The 26,357-nt window shown below is 38.2% G+C and overlaps 8 non-coding genes across 8 annotated transcripts; 1 reads left to right on the plus strand and 7 right to left on the minus strand.

The window, feature by feature from the left end:
- Positions 1-11,706: 11,706 nt before the first annotated feature.
- On the plus strand, positions 11,707-11,779 carry TRNAD-GUC (transfer RNA aspartic acid (anticodon GUC)). The gene has a single exon. It is a non-coding gene; the product is annotated as a tRNA-Asp (tRNA).
- Positions 11,780-20,249: 8,470 nt separating this feature from the next.
- TRNAT-GGU (transfer RNA threonine (anticodon GGU)) lies at positions 20,250-20,322 on the minus strand. Its single transcript has one exon. It is a non-coding gene; the product is annotated as a tRNA-Thr (tRNA).
- Positions 20,323-20,837: 515 nt separating this feature from the next.
- Positions 20,838-20,910, minus strand: TRNAT-GGU (transfer RNA threonine (anticodon GGU)). Its single transcript has one exon. It is a non-coding gene; the product is annotated as a tRNA-Thr (tRNA).
- A 515-nt stretch (positions 20,911-21,425) lies between these two features.
- Positions 21,426-21,498, minus strand: TRNAT-GGU (transfer RNA threonine (anticodon GGU)). The gene has a single exon. It is a non-coding gene; the product is annotated as a tRNA-Thr (tRNA).
- A 221-nt stretch (positions 21,499-21,719) lies between these two features.
- TRNAT-GGU (transfer RNA threonine (anticodon GGU)) lies at positions 21,720-21,792 on the minus strand. The gene has a single exon. It is a non-coding gene; the product is annotated as a tRNA-Thr (tRNA).
- Positions 21,793-22,895: 1,103 nt separating this feature from the next.
- On the minus strand, positions 22,896-22,968 carry TRNAT-GGU (transfer RNA threonine (anticodon GGU)). Its single transcript has one exon. It is a non-coding gene; the product is annotated as a tRNA-Thr (tRNA).
- A 1,103-nt stretch (positions 22,969-24,071) lies between these two features.
- TRNAT-GGU (transfer RNA threonine (anticodon GGU)) lies at positions 24,072-24,144 on the minus strand. The gene has a single exon. It is a non-coding gene; the product is annotated as a tRNA-Thr (tRNA).
- Positions 24,145-25,982: 1,838 nt separating this feature from the next.
- On the minus strand, positions 25,983-26,055 carry TRNAT-GGU (transfer RNA threonine (anticodon GGU)). The gene has a single exon. It is a non-coding gene; the product is annotated as a tRNA-Thr (tRNA).
- Positions 26,056-26,357: the final 302 nt, after the last annotated feature.

Below are 26,357 nucleotides of genomic sequence, written 5' to 3' on the forward strand. Positions count from 1 at the left end.
AAAATTGAATTTTAACAGTTTTTTGAATGAATATCGTTACATTTGCTTGAATTAAAGCAAAAAGTACAAAAATTATGGTTTCAGTGGTTAAATTTGAAAATAGTGAAGAAATACTCAAAATATGCTTCTCTGGCCGTGAAACGTCGATTTTGAAAATGTTATTAAAAATCGAGGTACATTTTTATTTATTGTTCAATCGAGATGAAATCACTTTTAAGGAGTATTTTATAGAGAATTAAGCTGAATTCGGTCAAAAATTTGTCCAGAAAAAAATGCATTCAAAAATGTACCGAAAAAATCGCATGTTTTTTTTCTTCAAGATACAAAATCCGTGAAAACGATTTCTTGTTGAAAATTGAATTTTAACAGTTTTTTGAATGACTACCGTTACATTTGCTTGAATTAAAGCAAAAAGTACAAAAATAACGGCTTCAGTGGCTATATTTGAAAATAGTTAAGAAATACTCAAAATATGCTTTTCTGGCCGTGAAACGTCGATTTTGAAAATGTTATTAAAAATCGAGGTACATTTTTATTTATTGTTCAATCGAGATGAAATCACTTTTAAGGAGTATTTTATAGAGAATTAAGCTGAATTCGGTAAAACATTTGTCCAGAAAAAAATGCATTCAAAAATGTACCGAAAAAATCGCATGTTTTTTTTCTTCAAGATACAAAATCCGTGACTACGATTTCTTATTGAAAATTGAATTTTAACAGTTTTTTGATTGAATGTCGTTACATTTGCTTGAATTAAAGTAAAATGTACAAAAATAACGGCTTCAGTGGTTATATTTGAAAATAGTTAAGAAATACTCAAAATATGCTTTTCTGGCCGTGAAACGTCGATTTTGAAAATGTTATTAAAAATCGAAGTACATTTTTATTTATTGTTCAATCGAGATGAAATCACTTTTAAGGAGTATTTTATAGAGAATTAAGCTGAATTCGGTCAAAAATTTGTCCAGAAAAAAATGCATTCAAAAATGTACCGAAAAAATCGCATGTTTTTTTTCTTCAAGATACAAAATCCGTGACAACGATTTCTTGTTGAAAATTGAATTTTAACAGTTTTTTGAATGACTATCGTTACATTTGCTTGAATTAAAGCAAAAAGTACAAAAATAACTTCTTCAGTGGCTATATTTGAAAATAGTTAAGAAATACTCAAAATATGCTTTTCTGGCCGTGAAACGTCGATTTTGAAAATGTTATTAAAAATCGAGGTACATTTTTATTTATTGTTCAATCGAGATGAAATCACTTTTAAGGAGTATTTTATAGAGAATTAAGCTGAATTCGGTAAAAAATTTGTCCAGAAAAAAATGCATTCAAAAATGTACCGAAAAAATCGCATGTTTTTTTTCTTCAAGATACAAAATCCGTGACTACGATTTCTTATTGAAAATTGAATTTTAACAGTTTTTTGATTGAATGTCGTTATATTTGCTTGAATTAAAGTAAAATGTACAAAAATAACGGCTTCAGTGGTTATATTTGAAAATAGTTAAGAAATACTCAAAATATGCTTTTCTGGCCGTGAAACGTCGATTTTGAAAATGTTATTAAAAATCGAGGTACATTTTTATTTATTGTTCAATCGAGATGAAATCACTTTTAAGGAGTATTTTATAGAGAATTAAGCTGAATTCGGTCAAAAATTTGTCCAGAAAAAAATGCATTCAAAAATGTACCGAAAAAATCGCATGTTTTTTTTCTTCAAGATACAAAATCCGTGAAAACGATTTCTTGTTGAAAATTGAATTTTAACAGTTTTTTGAATGACTATCGTTACATTTGCTTGAATTAAAGCAAAAAGTACAAAAATTATGGTTTCAGTGGTTAAATTTGAAAATAGTGAAGAAATACTCAAAATATGCTTCTCTGGCCGTGAAACGTCGATTTTGAAAATGTTATTAAAAATCGAGGTACATTTTTATTTATTGTTCAATCGAGATGAAATCACTTTTAAGGAGTATTTTATAGAGAATTAAGCTGAATTCGGTCAAAAATTTGTCCAGAAAAAAATGCATTCAAAAATGTACCGAAAAAATCGCATGTTTTTTTTCTTCAAGATACAAAATCCGTGAAAACGATTTCTTGTTGAAAATTGAATTTTAACAGTTTTTTGAATGACTACCGTTACATTTGCTTGAATTAAAGCAAAAAGTACAAAAATAACGGCTTCAGTGGCTATATTTGAAAATAGTTAAGAAATACTCAAAATATGCTTTTCTGGCCGTGAAACGTCGATTTTGAAAATGTTATTAAAAATCGAGGTACATTTTTATTTATTGTTCAATCGAGATGAAATCACTTTTAAGGAGTATTTTATAGAGAATTAAGCTGAATTCGGTAAAACATTTGTCCAGAAAAAAATGCATTCAAAAATGTACCGAAAAAATCGCATGTTTTTTTTCTTCAAGATACAAAATCCGTGACTACGATTTCTTATTGAAAATTGAATTTTAACAGTTTTTTGATTGAATGTCGTTACATTTGCTTGAATTAAAGTAAAATGTACAAAAATAACGGCTTCAGTGGTTATATTTGAAAATAGTTAAGAAATACTCAAAATATGCTTTTCTGGCCGTGAAACGTCGATTTTGAAAATGTTATTAAAAATCGAAGTACATTTTTATTTATTGTTCAATCGAGATGAAATCACTTTTAAGGAGTATTTTATAGAGAATTAAGCTGAATTCGGTCAAAAATTTGTCCAGAAAAAAATGCATTCAAAAATGTACCGAAAAAATCGCATGTTTTTTTTCTTCAAGATACAAAATCCGTGACAACGATTTCTTGTTGAAAATTGAATTTTAACAGTTTTTTGAATGACTATCGTTACATTTGCTTGAATTAAAGCAAAAAGTACAAAAATAACTTCTTCAGTGGCTATATTTGAAAATAGTTAAGAAATACTCAAAATATGCTTTTCTGGCCGTGAAACGTCGATTTTGAAAATGTTATTAAAAATCGAGGTACATTTTTATTTATTGTTCAATCGAGATGAAATCACTTTTAAGGAGTATTTTATAGAGAATTAAGCTGAATTCGGTAAAAAATTTGTCCAGAAAAAAATGCATTCAAAAATGTACCGAAAAAATCGCATGTTTTTTTTCTTCAAGATACAAAATCCGTGACTACGATTTCTTATTGAAAATTGAATTTTAACAGTTTTTTGATTGAATGTCGTTATATTTGCTTGAATTAAAGTAAAATGTACAAAAATAACGGCTTCAGTGGTTATATTTGAAAATAGTTAAGAAATACTCAAAATATGCTTTTCTGGCCGTGAAACGTCGATTTTGAAAATGTTATTAAAAATCGAGGTACATTTTTATTTATTGTTCAATCGAGATGAAATCACTTTTAAGGAGTATTTTATAGAGAATTAAGCTGAATTCGGTCAAAAATTTGTCCAGAAAAAAATGCATTCAAAAATGTACCGAAAAAATCGCATGTTTTTTTTCTTCAAGATACAAAATCCGTGAAAACGATTTCTTGTTGAAAATTGAATTTTAACAGTTTTTTGAATGACTATCGTTACATTTGCTTGAATTAAAGCAAAAAGTACAAAAATTATGGTTTCAGTGGTTAAATTTGAAAATAGTGAAGAAATACTCAAAATATGCTTCTCTGGCCGTGAAACGTCGATTTTGAAAATGTTATTAAAAATCGAGGTACATTTTTATTTATTGTTCAATCGAGATGAAATCACTTTTAAGGAGTATTTTATAGAGAATTAAGCTGAATTCGGTCAAAAATTTGTCCAGAAAAAAATGCATTCAAAAATGTACCGAAAAAATCGCATGTTTTTTTTCTTCAAGATACAAAATCCGTGAAAACGATTTCTTGTTGAAAATTGAATTTTAACAGTTTTTTGAATGACTATCGTTACATTTGCTTGAATTAAAGCAAAAAGTACAAAAATAACGGCTTCAGTGGCTATATTTGAAAATAGTTAAGAAATACTCAAAATATGCTTTTCTGGCCGTGAAACGTCGATTTTGAAAATGTTATTAAAAATCGAGGTACATTTTTATTTATTGTTCAATCGAGATGAAATCACTTTTAAGGAGTATTTTATAGAGAATTAAGCTGAATTCGGTAAAAAATTTGTCAAGAAAAAAATGCATTCAAAAATGTACCGAAAAAATCGCATGTTTTTTTTCTTCAAGATACAAAATCCGTGACTACGATTTCTTATTGAAAATTGAATTTTAACAGTTTTTTGATTGAATGTCGTTATATTTGCTTGAATTAAAGTAAAATGTACAAAAATAACGGCTTCAGTGGTTATATTTGAAAATAGTTAAGAAATACTCAAAATATGCTTTTCTGGCCGTGAAACGTCGATTTTGAAAATGTTATTAAAAATCGAGGTACATTTTTATTTATTGTTCAATCGAGATGAAATCACTTTTAAGGAGTATTTTATAGAGAATTAAGCTGAATTCGGTCAAAAATTTGTCCAGAAAAAAATGCATTTAAAAATGTACCGAAAAAATCGCATGTTTTTTTTCTTCAAGATACAAAATCCGTGACAACGATTTCTTGTTGAAAATTGAATTTTAACAGTTTTTTGAATGAATATCGTTACATTTGCTTGAATTAAAGCAAAAAGTACAAAAATTATGGTTTCAGTGGTTAAATTTGAAAATAGTGAAGAAATACTCAAAATATGCTTCTCTGGCCGTGAAACGTCGATTTTGAAAATGTTATTAAAAATCGAGGTACATTTTTATTTATTGTTCAATCGAGATGAAATCACTTTTAAGGAGTATTTTATAGAGAATTAAGCTGAATTCGGTCAAAAATTTGTCCAGAAAAAAATGCATTCAAAAATGTACCGAAAAAATCGCATGTTTTTTTTCTTCAAGATACAAAATCCGTGAAAACGATTTCTTGTTGAAAATTGAATTTTAACATTTTTTTGAATGACTATCGTTACATTTGCTTGAATTAAAGCAAAAAGTACAAAAATAACGGCTTCAGTGGCTATATTTGAAAATAGTTAAGAAATACTCAAAATATGCTTTTCTGGCCGTGAAACGTCGATTTTGAAAATGTTATTAAAAATCGAGGTACATTTTTATTTATTGTTCAATCGAGATGAAATCACTTTTAAGGAGTATTTTATAGAGAATTAAGCTGAATTCGGTAAAAAATTTGTCCAGAAAAAAATGCATTCAAAAATGTACCGAAAAAATCGCATGTTTTTTTTCTTCAAGATACAAAATCCGTGACTACGATTTCTTATTGAAAATTGAATTTTAACAGTTTTTTGATTGAATGTCGTTACATTTGCTTGAATTAAAGTAAAATGTACAAAAATAACGGCTTCAGTGGTTATATTTGAAAATAGTTAAGAAATACTCAAAATATGCTTTTCTGGCCGTGAAACGTCGATTTTGAAAATGTTATTAAAAATCGAAGTACATTTTTATTTATTGTTCAATCGAGATGAAATCACTTTTAAGGAGTATTTTATAGAGAATTAAGCTGAATTCGGTCAAAAATTTGTCCAGAAAAAAATGCATTTAAAAATGTACCGAAAAAATCGCATGTTTTTTTTCTTCAAGATACAAAATCCGTGACAACGATTTCTTGTTGAAAATTGAATTTTAACAGTTTTTTGAATGAATATCGTTACATTTGCTTGAATTAAAGCAAAAAGTACAAAAATTATGGTTTCAGTGGTTAAATTTGAAAATAGTGAAGAAATACTCAAAATATGCTTCTCTGGCCGTGAAACGTCGATTTTGAAAATGTTATTAAAAATCGAGGTACATTTTTATTTATTGTTCAATCGAGATGAAATCACTTTTAAGGAGTATTTTATAGAGAATTAAGCTGAATTCGGTCAAAAATTTGTCCAGAAAAAAATGCATTCAAAAATGTACCGAAAAAATCGCATGTTTTTTTTCTTCAAGATACAAAATCCGTGACAACGATTTCTTGTTGAAAATTGAATTTTAACAGTTTTTTGAATGACTATCGTTACATTTGCTTGAATTAAAGCAAAAAGTACAAAAATAACTTCTTCAGTGGCTATATTTGAAAATAGTTAAGAAATACTCAAAATATGCTTTTCTGGCCGTGAAACGTCGATTTTGAAAATGTTATTAAAAATCGAGGTACATTTTTATTTATTGTTCAATCGAGATGAAATCACTTTTAAGGAGTATTTTATAGAGAATTAAGCTGAATTCGGTAAAAAATTTGTCCAGAAAAAAATGCATTCAAAAATGTACCGAAAAAATCGCATGTTTTTTTTCTTCAAGATACAAAATCCGTGACTACGATTTCTTATTGAAAATTGAATTTTAACAGTTTTTTGATTGAATGTCGTTATATTTGCTTGAATTAAAGTAAAATGTACAAAAATAACGGCTTCAGTGGTTATATTTGAAAATAGTTAAGAAATACTCAAAATATGCTTTTCTGGCCGTGAAACGTCGATTTTGAAAATGTTATTAAAAATCGAGGTACATTTTTATTTATTGTTCAATCGAGATGAAATCACTTTTAAGGAGTATTTTATAGAGAATTAAGCTGAATTCGGTCAAAAATTTGTCCAGAAAAAAATGCATTCAAAAATGTACCGAAAAAATCGCATGTTTTTTTTCTTCAAGATACAAAATCCGTGAAAACGATTTCTTGTTGAAAATTGAATTTTAACAGTTTTTTGAATGACTATCGTTACATTTGCTTGAATTAAAGCAAAAAGTACAAAAATTATGGTTTCAGTGGTTAAATTTGAAAATAGTGAAGAAATACTCAAAATATGCTTCTCTGGCCGTGAAACGTCGATTTTGAAAATGTTATTAAAAATCGAGGTACATTTTTATTTATTGTTCAATCGAGATGAAATCACTTTTAAGGAGTATTTTATAGAGAATTAAGCTGAATTCGGTCAAAAATTTGTCCAGAAAAAAATGCATTCAAAAATGTACCGAAAAAATCGCATGTTTTTTTTCTTCAAGATACAAAATCCGTGAAAACGATTTCTTGTTGAAAATTGAATTTTAACAGTTTTTTGAATGACTATCGTTACATTTGCTTGAATTAAAGCAAAAAGTACAAAAATAACGGCTTCAGTGGCTATATTTGAAAATAGTTAAGAAATACTCAAAATATGCTTTTCTGGCCGTGAAACGTCGATTTTGAAAATGTTATTAAAAATCGAGGTACATTTTTATTTATTGTTCAATCGAGATGAAATCACTTTTAAGGAGTATTTTATAGAGAATTAAGCTGAATTCGGTAAAAAATTTGTCAAGAAAAAAATGCATTCAAAAATGTACCGAAAAAATCGCATGTTTTTTTTCTTCAAGATACAAAATCCGTGACTACGATTTCTTATTGAAAATTGAATTTTAACAGTTTTTTGATTGAATGTCGTTATATTTGCTTGAATTAAAGTAAAATGTACAAAAATAACGGCTTCAGTGGTTATATTTGAAAATAGTTAAGAAATACTCAAAATATGCTTTTCTGGCCGTGAAACGTCGATTTTGAAAATGTTATTAAAAATCGAGGTACATTTTTATTTATTGTTCAATCGAGATGAAATCACTTTTAAGGAGTATTTTATAGAGAATTAAGCTGAATTCGGTCAAAAATTTGTCCAGAAAAAAATGCATTTAAAAATGTACCGAAAAAATCGCATGTTTTTTTTCTTCAAGATACAAAATCCGTGACAACGATTTCTTGTTGAAAATTGAATTTTAACAGTTTTTTGAATGAATATCGTTACATTTGCTTGAATTAAAGCAAAAAGTACAAAAATTATGGTTTCAGTGGTTAAATTTGAAAATAGTGAAGAAATACTCAAAATATGCTTCTCTGGCCGTGAAACGTCGATTTTGAAAATGTTATTAAAAATCGAGGTACATTTTTATTTATTGTTCAATCGAGATGAAATCACTTTTAAGGAGTATTTTATAGAGAATTAAGCTGAATTCGGTCAAAAATTTGTCCAGAAAAAAATGCATTCAAAAATGTACCGAAAAAATCGCATGTTTTTTTTCTTCAAGATACAAAATCCGTGAAAACGATTTCTTGTTGAAAATTGAATTTTAACATTTTTTTGAATGACTATCGTTACATTTGCTTGAATTAAAGCAAAAAGTACAAAAATAACGGCTTCAGTGGCTATATTTGAAAATAGTTAAGAAATACTCAAAATATGCTTTTCTGGCCGTGAAACGTCGATTTTGAAAATGTTATTAAAAATCGAGGTACATTTTTATTTATTGTTCAATCGAGATGAAATCACTTTTAAGGAGTATTTTATAGAGAATTAAGCTGAATTCGGTAAAAAATTTGTCCAGAAAAAAATGCATTCAAAAATGTACCGAAAAAATCGCATGTTTTTTTTCTTCAAGATACAAAATCCGTGACTACGATTTCTTATTGAAAATTGAATTTTAACAGTTTTTTGATTGAATGTCGTTACATTTGCTTGAATTAAAGTAAAATGTACAAAAATAACGGCTTCAGTGGTTATATTTGAAAATAGTTAAGAAATACTCAAAATATGCTTTTCTGGCCGTGAAACGTCGATTTTGAAAATGTTATTAAAAATCGAAGTACATTTTTATTTATTGTTCAATCGAGATGAAATCACTTTTAAGGAGTATTTTATAGAGAATTAAGCTGAATTCGGTCAAAAATTTGTCCAGAAAAAAATGCATTTAAAAATGTACCGAAAAAATCGCATGTTTTTTTTCTTCAAGATACAAAATCCGTGACAACGATTTCTTGTTGAAAATTGAATTTTAACAGTTTTTTGAATGAATATCGTTACATTTGCTTGAATTAAAGCAAAAAGTACAAAAATTATGGTTTCAGTGGTTAAATTTGAAAATAGTGAAGAAATACTCAAAATATGCTTCTCTGGCCGTGAAACGTCGATTTTGAAAATGTTATTAAAAATCGAGGTACATTTTTATTTATTGTTCAATCGAGATGAAATCACTTTTAAGGAGTATTTTATAGAGAATTAAGCTGAATTCGGTCAAAAATTTGTCCAGAAAAAAATGCATTCAAAAATGTACCGAAAAAATCGCATGTTTTTTTTCTTCAAGATACAAAATCCGTGAAAACGATTTCTTGTTGAAAATTGAATTTTAACAGTTTTTTGAATGACTATCGTTACATTTGCTTGAATTAAAGCAAAAAGTACAAAAATAACGGCTTCAGTGGCTATATTTGAAAATAGTTAAGAAATACTCAAAATATGCTTTTCTGGCCGTGAAACGTCGATTTTGAAAATGTTATTAAAAATCGAGGTACATTTTTATTTATTGTTCAATCGAGATGAAATCACTTTTAAGGAGTATTTTATAGAGAATTAAGCTGAATTCGGTAAAAAATTTGTCCAGAAAAAAATGCATTCAAAAATGTACCGAAAAAATCGCATGTTTTTTTTCTTCAAGATACAAAATCCGTGACTACGATTTCTTATTGAAAATTGAATTTTAACAGTTTTTTGATTGAATGTCGTTACATTTGCTTGAATTAAAGTAAAATGTACAAAAATAACGGCTTCAGTGGTTATATTTGAAAATAGTTAAGAAATACTCAAAATATGCTTTTCTGGCCGTGAAACGTCGACTTTGAAAATGTTATTAAAAATCGAAGTACATTTTTATTTATTGTTCAATCGAGATGAAATCACTTTTAAGGAGTATTTTATAGAGAATTAAGCTGAATTCGGTCAAAAATTTGTCCAGAAAAAAATGCATTTAAAAATGTACCGAAAAAATCGCATGTTTTTTTTCTTCAAGATACAAAATCCGTGACAACGATTTCTTGTTGAAAATTGAATTTTAACAGTTTTTTGAATGAATATCGTTACATTTGCTTGAATTAAAGCAAAAAGTACAAAAATTATGGTTTCAGTGGTTAAATTTGAAAATAGTGAAGAAATACTCAAAATATGCTTCTCTGGCCGTGAAACGTCGATTTTGAAAATGTTATTAAAAATCGAGGTACATTTTTATTTATTGTTCAATCGAGATGAAATCACTTTTAAGGAGTATTTTATAGAGAATTAAGCTGAATTCGGTCAAAAATTTGTCCAGAAAAAAATGCATTCAAAAATGTACCGAAAAAATCGCATGTTTTTTTTCTTCAAGATACAAAATCCGTGAAAACGATTTCTTGTTGAAAATTGAATTTTAACAGTTTTTTGAATGACTATCGTTACATTTGCTTGAATTAAAGCAAAAAGTACAAAAATAACGGCTTCAGTGGCTATATTTGAAAATAGTTAAGAAATACTCAAAATATGCTTTTCCGGCCGTGAAACGTCGATTTTGAAAATGTTATTAAAAATCGAGGTACATTTTTATTTATTGTTCAATCGAGATGAAATCACTTTTAAGGAGTATTTTATAGAGAATTAAGCTGAATTCGGTAAAAAATTTGTCCAGAAAAAAATGCATTCAAAAATGTACCGAAAAAATCGCATGTTTTTTTTCTTCAAGATACAAAATCCGTGACTACGATTTCTTATTGAAAATTGAATTTTAACAGTTTTTTGATTGAATTTCGTTACATTTGCTTGAATTAAAGTAAAATGTACAAAAATAACGGCTTCAGTGGTTATATTTGAAAATAGTTAAGAAATACTCAAAATATGCTTTTCTGGCCGTGAAACGTCGATGCGAAACATTTTTCACATAATTGTCCAATTGACGTAATTTTTCCCGAGAACGTAATTTATCCCGAGCACGTAATTAGTCCCGGGCGCGTAATTAATCCCGGGTTTCGGCACCATTTTATGTTGCGACTTCCATCCCAACATAAGAGTTTGTGATAATTCCTGATATCACATCGGCGGACTGAAACACCGATCTAAATCCCTAACTTATGTGTATGTCTTTATTTCAATAACGAAGAAGCTCCAAATGCAATCATCAATATTTTCTTTAATTACTGTATTGTCTTATCAAATCATACTTAAATCAAGATATCATTACAATAATTTTCCTTGAAAACACGTCCGTTTAACTAAAGTTTCTAAGTCTTTCTTTTACAACCTCTCTCGGCAGAGTCGGTTTGCGATCTATATTGCCCGATGGTAACAAGCGCTCTTTCTCCATCAAGAGTCCAATACGTTCTACTCATGCTTTGCTTTTGCTAGTTTTTACACAAAGTTCAAGTTTTTACCCCTATTATTGTTACCAAGCGAGCGCTACCCATAATTCGTCACTCCTAAGTTTTATGACTTTACAGGGCCAGAGGGCCTTTTAACACACTAGTAACAAAAACCATCCGTCGATCCTTTCAAATGCATTACTATAGCCTTTACAATAGGACAGTATTTCTTAGCAATTACAAGCCGTGCTCTACGACAGTTCTTATTTTGGTTTATAGTACAATGTTATTCTTAAAAGTCTTTACATATAAAACATATCAAACATAAGTATTCACTATAAGTAAATCTTAACTTAACCTTAACTTTAACTAAGCTATATCTAACTAAATTTGGACCATAAAAACCCATAGCTTCTGCTTATGGGAAAACAGGTCCTGGGAAAACCCCAGTGGGGAAAACCATTACTTCAATTATTATTTAAGTCTAAATGACCAGGCTTGTTGTGGATCGCCGGATTCAACATTGTGAGGTCTCAGAAGTAACATAAAAAGTCAAAGTTTTTCCAAAATACCTGCCGATCATTTAATTTCTGAGTTTCCGTGGCTCAATGGTTAGCGCGTTCGGCTGTCAACCGAAAGGTTGGTGGTTCGAGCCCACCCAGGAGCGGAGTTGTGAGGCCTCAGATGTAACATAAAAAGTCAAAGTTTTTCTACAATACTGACGACAATTTATTTTCAAAACTTCCGTGGCACAATGGTTAGCGCGTTCGGCTGTTAACCGAAAGATTGCTAGTTCGAGCCCACCCGGGAACGTTGGTGTGTTTTGGTATAAATAACGTAAAAAGTCAAAGTTTTTCCATAATACCTGACGACCATTTAATTTTTGGGCTTCCGTGGGGCAATGGTTAGCGCGTTCAGCTCTTTATCAAAAGGTTGGTGGTTCGAGCCCACCCGGGAGCGGTGTCGTGTTGTCTCAGATGAAACGTAAAAAGTCAAAGTTTTTCTACAATACCTGACGACAATCAACTTTCTAAACTTCCGTGGCACAATGGTTAGCGCGTTCGGCTGTTAACCGAAAGATTGCTAGTTCGAGCCCACCCGGGAACGTTGGTGTGTTTTGTGATAAATAACGTAAAAAGTCAAAGTTTTTCCATAATACCTGAAGACCATTTAATTTTTGGGCTTCCGTGGCGCAATAGTTAGCGCGTTCAGCTGTTAATCAAAAGGTTGTTGGTTCGAGCCCAACCGGGAGCGGAGTTGTGAGGTCTCAGAAGTAACATAAAAAGTCAAAGTTTTTCCACAATACCTGCCGATCATTTAATTTCTGAGTTTCCGTGGCTCAATGGTTAGCGCGTTCGGCTGTTAACCGAAAGGTTGGTGGTTCGAGCAGACCCGGGAGCGGAGTTGCGAGGCCTGAGATGTAACATAAAAAGTTTTTCTACAATACTGACGACAATTTATTTTCAAAACTTCCGTGGCACAATGGTTAGCGCGTTCGGCTGTTAACCGAAAGATTGCTAGTTCGAGCCCACCCGGGAACGTTGGTGTGTTTTGGTATAAATAACGTAAAAAGTCAAAGTTTTTCTACAATACTGACGACAATTTATTTTCAAAACTTCCGTGGCACAATGGTTAGCGCGTTCGGCTGTTAACCGAAAGATTGCTAGTTCGAGCCCACCCGGGAACGTTGGTGTGTTTTGGTATAAATAAGGTAAAAAGTCAAAGTTTTTCCATAATACCTGACGACCATTTAATTTTTGGGCTTCCGTGGCGCAATGGTTAGCGCGTTCAGCTGTTTATCAAAAGGTTGGTGGTTCGAGCCCACCCGGGAGCGGTGTCGTGTTGTCTCAGAGGAAACGTAAAAAGTCAAAGTTTTTCTACAATACCTGACGACAATCAATTTTCTAAACTTCCGTGGCACAATGGTTAGCGCGTTCGGCTGTTAACCGAAAGATTGCTAGTTCGAGCCCACCCGGGAACGTTGGTGTGTTTTGTGATAAATAACGTAAAAAGTCAAAGTTTTTCCATAATACCTGAAGACCATTTAATTTTTGGGCTTCCGTGGCGCAATAGTTAGCGCGTTCAGCTGTTAATCAAAAGGTTGGTGGTTCGAGCCCAACCGGGAGCGGAGTTGTGAGGTCTCAGAAGTAACATAAAAAGTCAAAGTTTTTCCACAATACCTGCCGATCATTTAATTTCTGAGTTTCCGTGGCTCAATGGTTAGCGCGTTCGGCTGTTAACCGAAAGGTTGGTGGTTCGAGCAGACCCGGGAGCGGAGTTGCGAGGCCTCAGATGTAACATAAAAAGTCAAAGTTTTTCTACAATACTGACGACAATTTATTTTCAAAACTTCCGAGGCACAATGGTTAGCGCGTTCGGCTGTTAACCGAAAGATTGCTAGTTCGAGCCCACCCGGGAACGTTGGTGTGTTTTGGTATAAATAACGTAAAAAGTCAAAGTTTTTCTACAATACTGACGACAATTTATTTTCAAAACTTCCGTGGCACAATGGTTAGCGCGTTCGGCTGTTAACCGAAAGATTGCTAGTTCGAGCCCACCCGGGAACGTTGGTGTGTTTTGGTATAAATAACGTAAAAAGTCAAAGTTTTTCCATAATACCTGACGACCATTTAATTTTTGGGCTTCCGTGGCGCAATGGTTAGCGCGTTCAGCTTTTTATCAAAAGGTTGGTGGTTCGAGCCCACCCGGGAGCGGTGTCGTGTTGTCTCAGATGAAACGTAAAAAGTCAAAGTTTTTCTACAATACCTGACGACAATCAATTTTCTAAACTTCCGTGGCACAATGGTTAGCGCGTTCGGCTGTTAACCGAAAGATTGCTAGTTCGAGCCCACCCGGGAACGTTGGTGTGTTTTGTGATAAATAACGTAAAAAGTCAAAGTTTTTCCATAATACCTGAAGACCATTTAATTTTTGGGCTTCCGTGGCGCAATAGTTAGCGCGTTCAGCTGTTAATCAAAAGGTTGGTGGTTCGAGCCCAACCGGGAGCGGAGTTGTGAGGTCTCAGAAGTAACATAAAAAGTCAAAGTTTTTCCACAATACCTGCCGATCATTTAATTTCTGAGTTTCCGTGGCTCAATGGTAAGCGCGTTCGGCTGTTAACCGAAAGTTTGGTGGTTCGAGCCCACCCGGGAGCGGAGTTGCGAGGCCTCAGATGTAACATAAAAAGTCAAAGTTTTTCCACAATACCTGCCGATCGTTTAATTTCTGAGTTTCCGTGGCTCAATGGTTAGTGCGTTCGGCTGTTAACCGAAAGGTTGGTGGTTCGAGCCCACCCGGGAGCGGTGTTGTGTTGTCTCAGATGTAACGTAAAAAGTCAAGGTTTTTCTAGAATACCTGACGAGAATTTTTTTCTAAACTTCCGTGGCACAATGGTTAGCGCGTCCGGCTGTTAACCGAAAGATTACTAGTTCGAGCCCACCCGGGAACGTTGGTGTGTTTTGGTATAAATAACGTAAAAAGTCAAAGTTTTTCCATAATACTTGACGACCATTTAATTTTTGGGCTTCCGTGGCGCAATGATTAGCGCGTTCGGCTGTTAACCGAAAGGTTGGTGGTTCGAGCCCACCCGGGAGCGGTGTTGTGTTGTGTCAGATGTAACGTAAAAGTCAAAGTTTTTCTACAATACCTGACGACAATTTATTTTCTAAACTTCCATGGCACAATGGTTAGCGCGTTCGCCGTTTAACCGAAAGATTGCTAGTTCGAGCCCACTCGGGAACGTTGGTGTGTTTTGGTATAAATAACGTAAAAATTCAAAATTTTTCCATAATTCCTGAGGACCATTGAATTTTTGGGCTTACGTGGCGCAATGGTTAGCGCGTTCAGCTGCTAATCAAAAGGTTGGTGGTTCGAGCCCACCCGGGAACGGTGCTGTGGTGCGTCAGATGTAACGTAAAAAGTCAAAGTTTTTCTACAATACTGACGACAATTTATTTTCAAAACTACCGTGACACAATGGTTAGCGCGTTCGGCTGTTAACCGAAAGATTGCTAGTTCGAGCCCACCCGGGAACGTTGGTGTGTTTTGTGATAAATAACGTAAAAAGTCAAAGTTTTTCCATAATACCTGAAGACCATTTAATTTTTGACTTCCGTGGCGCAATGGTTATCGCGTTCAGCTGATAGTAAAAAGGTTGGTGGTTCAGCCCAACCGGGAGCAGAGTTGTTAGGTCTCAGATGTAACATAAGAAGTCAAAGTTTTTCCACAATACCTGCCGATCATTTAATTTCTGAGTTTCCGTGGCTCAATGGTTAGCGCTTTCGGCTGTTAACCGAGAGGTTGGTGGTTCGAGCCCATCCGGGAGCGGTGCTGTGTTGTGTCAGATGTAACGTAAAAAGTCAAAGTTTTTCTACAATACCTGACGACAATTTATTTTCTAAACTTCCGTGGCACAATGGTTAGCACGTTCGCCGTTTAACCGAAAGATTGCTAGTTCGAGCCCACTCGGGAACGTTGGTGTGTTTTGGTATAAATAACGTAAAAAGTCAAAGTTTTTCCATAATTCCTGACGACCATTGAATTTTTGGGCTTACGTGGCGCAATGGTTAGCGCGTTCAGCTGCTAATCAAAAGGTTGGTGGTTCGAGCCCACCCGGGAACGGTGCTGTGGTGCGTCAGATGTAACGTAAAAAGTCAAAGTTTTTCTACAATACCTGAAGACCATTTAATTTTTGACTTCCGTGGCGCAATGGTTAGCGCGTTCAGCTGTTAGTAAAAAGGTTGGTGGTTCAGCCCAAACGGGAGCAGAGTTGTGAGGTCTCAGATGTAACATAAAAAGTCAAAGTTTTTCCACAATACCTGACGATAATTTATTTTCAAAACTTCCGTGGCACAATGGTTAGCGCGTTCGGCTGTTAACCGAAAGATTGCTAGTTCGAGCCCACCCGGGAACGTTATTGTGTTTTGGTATAAATAACGTAAAAAGTCAAAGTTTTTCCATAATACCTGACGACCATTTAATTTTTGGGCTTCCGTGTCACAATGGTTAGCGCGTTCGGCTGTTAACCAATAGGTTGGTGGTTCGAGCCCACCCGGGAGCGGTGTTGTGGAATCACAAATGTAACGTATAAATCCAAAGTTTTTCCACAATACCTGACGACCATTTAATTTTTGGGCTTCCGTGGCGCAATGGTTAGCGCGTTCGGCTGTTAACCGAAAGGTTGTTGGTTCGAGCCCATACGGGAGCGGTGTTGTGAGGTCTCAGAAGTAACATAAAAAGTCAAAGTTTTTCCACAATACCTGCCGATCATTTCATTTTTGGGCTTCCGTGGCGCAATGGTTAGCGCGTTCGGCTGTTAACCGAAAGGTTGTTGGTTCGAGCCCATACGGGAGCGGTGTTGTGAGGTCTCAGATGTAACATAAAAAGTCAAAGTTTTTCCACAATACCTGCCGATCATTTAATTTCTGAGTTTCCGTGGCTCAATGGTTAGCGCGTTCGGCTGTTAACCGAAAGGTTGGTGGTTCGAGCCCACCCTGGAGCGGAGTTGTGAGGCCTCAAATGTAATATAAAAAGTCAAAGTTTTTCTACAATACTGACGACAATTTATTTTCAAAACTACCGTGACACAATGGTTAGCGCGTTCGGCTGTTAACCAAAAGATTGCTAGTTCGAGCCCACCCGGGAACGTTGGTGTGTTTTGTGATAAATAACGTAAAAAGTCAAAGTTTTTCCATAATACCTGAAGACCATTTAATTTTTGACTTCCGTGGCGCAATGGTTATCGCGTTCAGCTGTTAGTAAAAAGGTTGGTGGTTCAGCCCAACCGGGAGCAGAGTTGTGAGGTCTCAGATGTAACATAAGAAGTCAAAGTTTTTCCACAATACCTGCCGATCATTTAATTTCTGAGTTTCCGTGGCTCAATGGTTAGCGCTTTCGGCTGTTAACCGAGAGGTTGGTGGTTCGAGCCCATCCGGGAGCGGTGCTGTGTTGTGTCAGATGTAACGTAAAAAGTCAAAGTTTTTCTACAATACCTGACGACAATTTATTTTCTAAACTTCCGTGGCACAATGGTTAGCACGTTCGGCTGTTAACCGAAAGATGGCTAGTTCGAGCCCACCCGGGAACGTTGGTGTGTTTTGTGATAAATAACGTAAAAAGTCAAAGTTTTTCCATAAAACCTGAAGACCATTTAATTTTTGGGCTTCCGTGCGCGCTTTAGTTAGCGCGTTCAGCTGTTAATCAAAAGGTTGGTGGTTCGAGTCCAACCGGGAGCGGAGTTGTTTGGTCTCAGATGTAACATAAAAAGTCAAAGTTTTTCCACAATACCTGACGATAATTTATTTTCAAAACTTCCGTGGCACAATGGTTAGCGCTTTCGGCTGTTAACCGAAAGATTGCTAGCTCGAGCCCACCCGGGAACGTTGGTGTGTTTTGTGATAAATAACGTAAAAAGTCAAAGTTTTTCCATAATACCTGAAGACCATTTAATTTTTGACTTCCGTGGCGCAATGGTTATCGCGTTCAGCTGTTAGTAAAAAGGTTGGTGGTTCAGCCCAACCGGGAGCAGAGTTGTGAGGTCTCAGATGTAACATAAGAAGTCAAAGTTTTTCCACAATACCTGCCGATCATTTAATTTCTGAGTTTCCGTGGCTCAATGGTTAGCGCTTTCGGCTGTTAACCGAGAGGTTGGTGGTTCGAGCCCATCCGGGAGCGGTGCTGTGTTGTGTCAGATGTAACGTAAAAAGTCAAAGTTTTTCTACAATACCTGACGACAATTTATTTTCTAAACTTCCGTGGCACAATGGTTAGCACGTTCGGCTGTTAACCGAAAGATGGCTAGTTCGAGCCCACCCGGGAACGTTGGTGTGTTTTGTGATAAATAACGTAAAAAGTCAAAGTCTTTCCATAATACCTGAAGACCATTTAATTTTTGGGCTTCCGTGCGCGCTTTAGTTAGCGCGTTCAGCTGTTAATCAAAAGGTTGGTGGTTCGAGTCCAACCGGGAGCGGTGTTGTTTGGTCTCAGATGTAACATAAAAAGTCAAAGTTTTTCCACAATACCTGACGATAATTTATTTTCAAAACTTCCGTGGCACAATGGTTAGCGCTTTCGGCTGTTAACCGAAAGATTGCTAGCTCGAGCCCACCCGGGAACGTTGGTGTGTTTTGTGATAAATAACGTAAAAAGTCAAAGTTTTTCCATAATACCTGAAGACCATTTAATTTTTGGGCTTCCGTGGCTCAATGGTTAGCGCGTTCGGCTGTTAACCGAAAGGTTGGTGGTTCGAGCCCACCCAGGAGCGGAGTTGTGAGGCCTCAGATGTAACATAAAAAGTCAAAGTTTTTCTACAATACTGACGACAATTCATTTTCAAAACTTCCGTGGCACAATGGTTAGCGCGTTCGGCTGTTAACCGAAAGATTGCTAGTTCGAGCCCACCCGGGAACGTTGGTGTGTTTTGGTATAAATAACGTAAAAAGTCAAAGTTTTTCCATAATACCTGACGACCATTTAATTTTTGGGCTTCCGTGGCGCAATGGTTAGCGCGTTCAGCTGTTTATCAAAAGGTTGGTGGTTCGAGCCCACCCGGGAGCGGTGTCGTGTTGTCTCAGATGTAACGTAAAAAGTCAAAGTTTTTCTACAATACCTGACGACAATCAGTTTTCTAAACTTCCGTGGCACAATGGTTAGCGCGTTCGGCTGTTAACCGAAAGATTGCTAGTTCGAGCCCACCCGGAAACGTTGGTGTGTTTTGTGATAAATAACGTAAAAAGTCAAAGTTTTTCCATAATACCTGAAGACCATTTAATTTTTGGGCTTCCGTGGCGCAATAGTTAGCGCGTTCGGCTGTTAACCGAAATGTTGTTGGTTCGAGCCCATACGGGAGCGGTGTTGTGAGGTCTCAGATGTAACATAAAAAGTCAAAGTTTTTCCACAATACCTGCCGATCATTTAATTTCTGAGTTTCCGTGGCTCAATGGTTAGCGCGTTCGGCTGTTAACCGAAAGGTTGTTGGCTCGAACCACCAACCTTTTGAATAACAGCGGAGCGCGCTAACCATTGCGCCACGGAAGCCCAAAAATTATTTGGTCGTCAGGTATTGTGGAAAAACTTTGGCTTTATACGTGACATTTGAGATCCCACAACACCGCTCCCGGGTGGGCTCGAACCACCAACCTTTTGAATAACAGCGGAGCGCGCTAACCATTGCGCCACGGAAGCCCAAAAATTATATGGTCGTCAGGTATTGTGGAAAAACTATGGCTTTATACGTGACATTTGAGATCCCACAACACCTCTCCCGAGTGGGCTCGAACCACCAACCTATTGGCTAATAGCCGAACGCGCTAACCATTGAGCCACGGAAGCTCAGAAACTAAATGGTTGTCATGTATTGTGGAAAAGTTTTGACTTTTAACGCTACATCTAAAACCCCACAACACCTCTCCCGGGTGGGCTCTAACCACCAACCTTTCGGTTAACAGCCGAACGCGCTAACCATTGAGCCACGGAAGCCCAAAAATTACATGTTCGTCAGGTATTGTGGAAAAACTCTGAATTTAAACGTTACATTTGAGATCCCACAACACCGCTCCCGGTTGGGCTCGAACCACCAACCTTTTGAATAACAGCGGAGCACGCTAACCATTGCGCCACGGAAGCCCAAAAATTATATGGTCGTCAGGTATTGTGGAAAAACTCTGAATTTAAACGTTACATTTGAGACCTCACAACACCGCTCCCGAATGGGCTCGAACCACCAACATTTTGAATAACAGCGGAGCGCGCTAACCATTGCGCCACGGAAGCCCAAAAATTATTTGGTCGTCAGGTATTGTGGAAAAACTTTGGCTTTATACGTGACATTTGAGATCCCACAACACCGCTCCCGGGTGGGCTCGAACCACCAACCTATTGGTTAACAGCCGAACGCGCTAACCATTGAGCCACGGAAGCTCAGAAATTAAATGGTTGTCAGGTATTGTGGAAAAGCTATGACTTTTTACGCTAAATCTGAGACCTCACAACACCGCTCCCGGGTGGGCTCGAACCACCAACCTTTTGAATAACAGCGGAGCGCGCTAACCATTGCGCCATGGAAGCCCAAAAATTATATGGTCGTCAGGTATTGTGGAAAAACTTTGGCTTTATACGTGACATTTGTGATCCCACAACACCGCTCCCGGGTGGGCTCGAACCACCAACCTATTGGTTACCAGCCGAACGCGCTAACCATTGAGCCACGGAAGCTCAGAAATTAAATGGTTGTCAGGTATTGTGGAAAAGCTATGCCTTTTTACGCTACACCTGAGACCTCACAACACCGCTCCCGGGTGGGCTCGAATCACCAGCCTTTTGAATAACAGCTGAGCGTGCTAACCATTGCGCCACGGAAGCCCAAAAATTATTTGGTCGTCAGGTATTGTGGAAAAACTTTGGCTTTATACGTGACATTTGAGATCCCACAACACCGCTCCCGGGTGGGCTCGAACCACCAACCTATTGGTTAACAGCCGAACGCGCTAACCATTGAGCCACGGAAGCTCAGAAATTAAATGGTTGTCAGGTATTGTGGAAAAGCTATGACTTTTTACGCTAAATCTGAGACCTCACAACACCGCTCCCGGGTGGGCTCGAACCACCAACCTTTTGAATAACAGCGGAGCGCGCTAACCATTGCGCCATGGAAGCCCAAAAATTATATGGTCGTCAGGTATTGTGGAAAAACTTTGGCTTTATACGTGACATTTGTGATCCCACAACACCGCTCCCGGGTGGGCTCGAACCACCAACCTATTGGTTACCAGCCGAACGCGCTAACCATTGAGCCACGGAAGCTCAGAAATTAAATGGTTGTCAGGTATTGTGGAAAAGCTATGACTTTTTACGCTACACCTGAGACCTCACAACACCGCTCCCGGGTGGGCTCGAATCACCAGCCTTTTGAATAACAGCTGAGCGTGCTAACCATTGCGCCACGGAAGCCCAAAAATTATTTGGTCGTCAGGTATTGTGGAAAAACTTTGGCTTTATACGTGACATTTGAGATCCCACAACACCGCTCCCGGGTGGGCTCGAACCACCAACCTATTGGTTAACAGCCGAACGCGCTAACCATTGAGCCACGGAAGCTCAGAAATTAAATGGTTGTCAGGTATTGTGGAAAAGCTATGACTTTTTACGCTAAATCTGAGACCTCACAACACCGCTCCCGGGTGGGCTCGAACCACCAACCTTTTGAATAACAGCGGAGCGCGCTAACCATTGCGCCATGGAAGCCCAAAAATTATATGGTCGTCAGGTATTGTGGAAAAACTTTGGCTTTATACCTGACATTTGTGATCCCACAACACCGCTCCCGGGTGGGCTCGAACCACCAACCTATTGGTTACCAGCCGAACGCGCTAACCATTGAGCCACGGAAGCTCAGAAATTAAATGGTTGTCAGGTATTGTGGAAAAGCTATGACTTTTTACGCTAAATCTGAGACCTCACAACACCGCTCCCGGGTGGGCTCGAACCACCAACCTTTTGAATAACAGCGGAGCGCGCTAACCATTGCGCCATGGAAGCCCAAAAATTATATGGTCGTCAGGTATTGTGGAAAAACTTTGGCTTTATACGTGACATTTGTGATCCCACAACACCGCTCCCGGGTGGGCTCGAACCACCAACCTATTGGTTACCAGCCGAACGCGCTAACCATTGAGCCACGGAAGCTCAGAAATTAAATGGTTGTCAGGTATTGTGGAAAAGCTATGACTTTTTACGCTACACCTGAGACCTCACAACACCGCTCCCGGGTGGGCTCGAATCACCAGCCTTTTGAATAACAGCTGAGCGTGCTAACCATTGCGCCACGGAAGCCCAAAAATTATATGGTCGTCAGGTATTGTGGAAAAACTATGGCTCTATTCGTGACATTTGAGATCCCACAACACCTCTCCCGGGTGGGCTTGAACAACCAACCTATTGGTTAACAGCCGAACGCGCTAACCATTGAGCCACGGAAGCTCAGAAACTAAATGGTTGTCACGTATTGTGGAAAAGTTTTGACTTTTTACGCTACATCTAAGACCCCACAACACCGCTCCCGGGTGGGCTCGAACCACCAACCTATTGGTTAACAGCCAAACGCGCTAACCATTGAGCCACGGAAGCCCAAAAATTACATGTTCGTCAGGTATTGTGGAAAAACTCTGAATTTAAACGTTACATTTGAGATCCCACAACACCGCTCCCGGTTGGGCTCGAACCACCAACCTTTTGAATAACAGCGGAGCGCGCTAACCATTGCGCCACGGAAGCCCAAAAATTATATGGTCGTCAGGTATTGTGGAAAAACTCTGAATTTAAACGTTACATTTGAGACCTCACAACACCGCTCCCGAATGGGCTCGAACCACCAACATTTTGAATAACAGCGGAGCGCGCTAACCATTGCGCCACGGAAGCCCAAAAATTATTTGGTCGTCAGGTATTGTGGAAAAACTTTGGCTTTATACGTGACATTTGAGATCCCACAACACCGCTCCCGGGTGGGCTCGAACCACCAACCTATTGGTTAACAGCCGAACGCGCTAACCATTGAGCCACGGAAGCTCAGAAATTAAATGGTTGTCAGGTATTGTGGAAAAGCTATGACTTTTTACGCTAAATCTGAGACCTCACAACACCGCTCCCGGGTGGGCTCGAACCACCAACCTTTTGAATAACAGCGGAGCGCGCTAACCATTGCGCCATGGAAGCCCAAAAATTATATGGTCGTCAGGTATTGTGGAAAAACTTTGGCTTTATACCTGACATTTGTGATCCCACAACACCGCTCCCGGGTGGGCTCGAACCACCAACCTATTGGTTACCAGCCGAACGCGCTAACCATTGAGCCACGGAAGCTCAGAAATTAAATGGTTGTCAGGTATTGTGGAAAAGCTATGACTTTTTACGCTACACCTGAGACCTCACAACACCGCTCCCGGGTGGGCTCGAATCACCAGCCTTTTGAATAACAGCTGAGCGTGCTAACCATTGCGCCACGGAAGCCCAAAAATTATATGGTCGTCAGGTATTGTGGAAAAACTATGGCTCTATTCGTGACATTTGAGATCCCACAACACCTCTCCCGGGTGGGCTTGAACAACCAACCTATTGGTTAACAGCCGAACGCGCTAACCATTGAGCCACGGAAGCTCAGAAACTAAATGGTTGTCACGTATTGTGGAAAAGTTTTGACTTTTTACGCTACATCTAAGACCCCACAACACCGCTCCCGGGTGGGCTCGAACCACCAACCTATTGGTTAACAGCCAAACGCGCTAACCATTGAGCCACGGAAGCCCAAAAATTACATGTTCGTCAGGTATTGTGGAAAAACTCTGAATTTAAACGTTACATTTGAGATCCCACAACACCGCTCCCGGTTGGGCTCGAACCACCAACCTTTTGAATAACAGCGGAGCGCGCTAACCATTGCGCCACGGAAGCCCAAAAATTATATGGTCGTCAGGTATTGTGGAAAAACTCTGAATTTAAACGTTACATTTGAGACCTCACAACACCGCTCCCGAATGGGCTCGAACCACCAACATTTTGAATAACAGCGGAGCGCGCTAACCATTGCGCCACGGAAGCCCAAAAATTATTTGGTCGTCAGGTATTGTGGAAAAACTTTGGCTTTATACGTGACATTTGAGATCCCACAACACCGCTCCCGGGTGGGCTCGAACCACCAACCTATTGGTTAACAGCCGAACGCGCTAACCATTGAGCCACGGAAGCTCAGAAATTAAATGGTTGTCAGGTATTGTGGAAAAGCTATGACTTTTTACGCTAAATCTGAGACCTCACAACACCGCTCCCGGGTGGGCTCGAACCACCAACCTTTTGAATAACAGCGGAGCGCGCTAACCATTGCGCCATGGAAGCCCAAAAATTATATGGTCGTCAGGTATTGTGGAAAAACTTTGGCTTTATACCTGACATTTGTGATCCCACAACACCGCTCCCGGGTGGGCTCGAACCACCAACCTATTGGTTACCAGCCGAACGCGCTAACCATTGAGCCACGGAAGCTCAGAAATTAAATGGTTGTCAGGTATTGTGGAAAAGCTATGACTTTTTACGCTACACCTGAGACCTCACAACACCGCTCCCGGGTGGGCTCGAATCACCAGCCTTTTGAATAACAGCTGAGCGTGCTAACCATTGCGCCACGGAAGCCCAAAAATTATATGGTCGTCAGGTATTGTGGAAAAACTATGGCTCTATTCGTGACATTTGAGATCCCACAACACCTCTCCCGGGTGGGCTTGAACAACCAACCTGTTGGTTAACAGCCGAACGCGCTAACCATTGAGCCACGGAAGCTCAGAAACTAAATGGTTGTCACGTATTGTGGAAAAGTTTTGACTTTTTACGCTACATCTAAGACCCCACAACACCGCTCCCGGGTGGGCTCGAACCACCAACCTATTGGTTAACAGCCAAACGCGCTAACCATTGAGCCACGGAAGCCCAAAAATTACATGTTCGTCAGGTATTGTGGAAAAACTCTGAATTTAAACGTTACATTTGAGATCCCACAACACCGCTCCCGGTTGGGCTCGAACCACCAACCTTTTGAATAACAGCGGAGCGCGCTAACCATTGCGCCACGGAAGCCCAAAAATTATATGGTCGTCAGGTATTGTGGAAAAACTCTGAATTTAAACGTTACATTTGAGACCTCACAACACCGCTCCCGAATGGGCTCGAACCACCAACATTTTGAATAACAGCGGAGCGCGCTAACCATGGCGCCACGGAAGCCCAAAAATTATTTGGTCGTCAGGTATTGTGGAAAAACTTTGGCTTTATACGTGACATTTGAGATCCCACAACACCGCTCCCGGGTGGGCTCGAACCACCAACCTATTGGTTAACAGCCGAACGCGCTAACCATTGAGCCACGGAAGCTCAGAAATTAAATGGTTGTCAGGTATTGTGGAAAAGCTATGACTTTTTACACTACACCTGAGACCTCACAACACCGCTCCCGGGTGGGCTCGAATCACCAACCTTTTGAATAACAGCTGAGCGTGCTAACCATTGCGCCACGGAAGCCCAAAAATTATATGGTCGTCAGGTATTGTGGAAAAACTATGGCTCTATACGTGACATTTGAGATCCCACAACACCTCTCCCGGGTGGGCTTGAACAACCAACCTATTGGTTAACAGCCGAACGCGCTAACCATTGAGCCACGGAAGCTCAGAAACTAAATGGTTGTCACGTATTGTGGAAAAGTTTTGGCTTTTTACGCTACATCTAAGACCCCACAACACCGCTCCCGGTTGGGCTCGAACCACCAACCTTTTGAATAACAGCGGAGCGCGCTAACCATTGCGCCACGGAAGCCCAAAAATTATATGGTCGTCAGGTATTGTGGAAAAACTCTGAATTTAAACGTTACATTTGAGACCTCACAACACCGCTCCCGAATGGGCTCGAACCACCAACATTTTGAATAACAGCGGAGCGCGCTAACCATTGCGCCACGGAAGCCCAAAAATTATTTGGTCGTCAGGTATTGTGGAAAAACTTTGGCTTTATACGTGACATTTGAGATCCCACAACACCGCTCCCGGGTGGGCTCGAACCACCAACCTATTGGTTAACAGCCGAACGCGCTAACCATTGAGCCACGGAAGCTCAGAAATTAAATGGTTGTCAGGTATTGTGGAAAAGCTATGACTTTTTACGCTAAATCTGAGACCTCACAACACCGCTCCCGGGTGGGCTCGAACCACCAACCTTTTGAATAACAGCGGAGCGCGCTAACCATTGCGCCATGGAAGCCCAAAAATTATATGGTCGTCAGGTATTGTGGAAAAACTTTGGCTTTATACCTGACATTTGTGATCCCACAACACCGCTCCCGGGTGGGCTCGAACCACCAACCTATTGGTTACCAGCCGAACGCGCTAACCATTGAGCCACGGAAGCTCAGAAATTAAATGGTTGTCAGGTATTGTGGAAAAGCTATGACTTTTTACGCTACACCTGAGACCTCACAACACCGCTCCCGGGTGGGCTCGAATCACCAGCCTTTTGAATAACAGCTGAGCGTGCTAACCATTGCGCCACGGAAGCCCAAAAATTATATGGTCGTCAGGTATTGTGGAAAAACTATGGCTCTATTCGTGACATTTGAGATCCCACAACACCTCTCCCGGGTGGGCTTGAACAACCAACCTATTGGTTAACAGCCGAACGCGCTAACCATTGAGCCACGGAAGCTCAGAAAC

The sequence above is a fragment of the Phalangium opilio genome, unplaced genomic scaffold, assembly GCF_054372755.1.
Source record: "Phalangium opilio isolate 3A_F unplaced genomic scaffold, DU_Popi_V2 ptg000360l_1, whole genome shotgun sequence".
Taxonomy (NCBI): Eukaryota; Metazoa; Arthropoda; class Arachnida; order Opiliones; family Phalangiidae; genus Phalangium; species Phalangium opilio.